Here is a 1,791-nt window from a genome sequence, read left to right as displayed (position 1 = left end):
GCAATTCTCCTGCCTCAGACTCCCAAGTAGCTGGGACTACAGGCACGTGCCACTACACCCAGCTAATTTTTTTTTGTTTTTATTTTTAGTAGAGATGAGGTTTCACAGTGTTAGCTAGGATGGTCTCGATCTCCTGACCTCGTGATCTACCTGCCTTGGCCTCCCAAAGTGCTGGGATTACAGGAGTGAGCCACTGCGTCCGGCTATGATTTTCTTTCAATATCCAAAACCAGTTTTTGAGGTTAAGTCTTGCTCTGTGGCCCAGGCTGGAGGTCAGTGGCACAGTGTCGGCTTACTGCACCCTCGGCCTCCTGGATTTAAGCAATTCTCCTGCCTCAGCTTCTGGCGATTACAGGTACATGCCACCATGCTCAGGTAATTTTTGTATTTTTTAGTAGACACAGCGTTTCACCATGTTGGCCAGGCTGGTCTCGAACACCTGACCTCAAATGATCCACCTGCCTTGGCTTCTCAAACCAGTTTAGATATGTGATTTTAATCTAAGGGTGACCAATGAGAGGATTTATGAACTGAGTAACAACAGTGCAATTGAAAGGCTTAGTGCTTTATTCAGAGTCAAATATAGGCAATTAGAATGCAACAGGAGGCCAGGTACAGTGGCTCACCGTAATCCCAGCACTTTGGGAGGCCTAGGCAGGTGGATCACTTGAGCCCAGGAATTTGAGACTAGCCTGGGCAACATGGCGAATCCCTGTCGTCTCCACAAAATACAGAAAACAAAAAAAAAGACTGGCTTAGTAGTATGCGGCTATAGTTGGAGGATCACTTGAGCCCGGGGAGGTCAAGACTATAGTGAGTGAGCCATGTACTGCGCCCTGGGTGACACAGTGAATCCGTGTCTCGAAAAAAAAAAAAAAAAAAAGCAACAGTAACAAGTAAAAACATCAGAGGTGAGATCTTACTAAAAATCTTTACCTTCCTCTCCCTGACTTGGGGTGGTAGTCTTTCTTTAAAAAACAAACAAAAAACTATTTGCCAAGTACCAAAACTATGTGTTTGAATCTGAAGCAATAAAACAAGGAGACAGAGAAGGGACACAGGTTGCTGCAGACATTGAAATCTATTTCCTGATGAAGGAGTAGCTGCAAGTTGGGACACCTGAGGAAGCCTGGGGTAAACACACATGCAAATAAGTGCTGGGAAAGTGCTCCTGGGAGTCACCTCCCTTAAATACTTTCAGAAGTCTTCATAGGTTGTGAAACTTAGTATTCTAATCATTACAATTATGGGAAAGACTAGAAAGCAGTTCAGGTAACATAGCTGTAGTTGAACAGGCTAGGGGAGTAGTGGCTGGAGAAAAAAAAGAAATATAGTTGATTCAAGTTTTGGAAAGTTGAGATCTTGCTACTCCAGGAGAGTTAGAAAAAAAATATCCTTTTCTCCGACTATGATACATTAAATTAAGTACTGACTCTGAAAGTGTTCATAAGTACTGGCTTCCTTGGATCTAGAGGGAGTCACATTGAAGTGGCTAAATTTGTATCAGAGCTGCCTTTTTTTTTTTTTTGAGACGGAGTCTCGCTCTTGTTACCCAGGCTGGAGTGCAATGGCGCGATCTCGGCTCACCGCAACCTCCGTCTCCTGGGTTCAGGCAATTCTCCTGCTTCAGCCTCCTGAGTAGCTGGGATTACAGGCACGTGCCACCATGCCCAGCTAATTTTTTGTATTTTTAGTAGAGACGGGGTTTCACCATGTTGACCAGGATGGTCTCGATCTCTTGACCTCGTGATCCACCTGCCTCGGCCTCCCAAAGTGCTGTGATTACAGGCT

The 1,791-nt window shown here is 44.8% G+C and overlaps 1 long non-coding RNA gene across 2 annotated transcripts in view; it reads right to left on the bottom strand.

The window, feature by feature from the left end:
• Positions 1 to 238: 238 nt before the first annotated feature.
• Positions 239 to 1,791, bottom strand: part of LOC116526149 — a 15,969-nt gene continuing 14,416 nt past the window's right edge. For both annotated transcript variants that reach the window (XR_004257998.1, XR_004257997.1), the window contains exon 2: positions 239 to 302. This is a non-coding gene — a long non-coding RNA (uncharacterized LOC116526149). The remainder of the gene's footprint in view (positions 303 to 1,791) is intronic.

This window comes from Sapajus apella, unplaced genomic scaffold (assembly GCF_009761245.1).
Source record: "Sapajus apella isolate SASKATOON/1434 unplaced genomic scaffold, GSC_monkey_1.0 scaffold49, whole genome shotgun sequence".
Classification (NCBI taxonomy): domain Eukaryota; kingdom Metazoa; phylum Chordata; class Mammalia; order Primates; family Cebidae; genus Sapajus; species Sapajus apella.
This window is presented reverse-complemented; position numbering and strand designations above follow the sequence as displayed.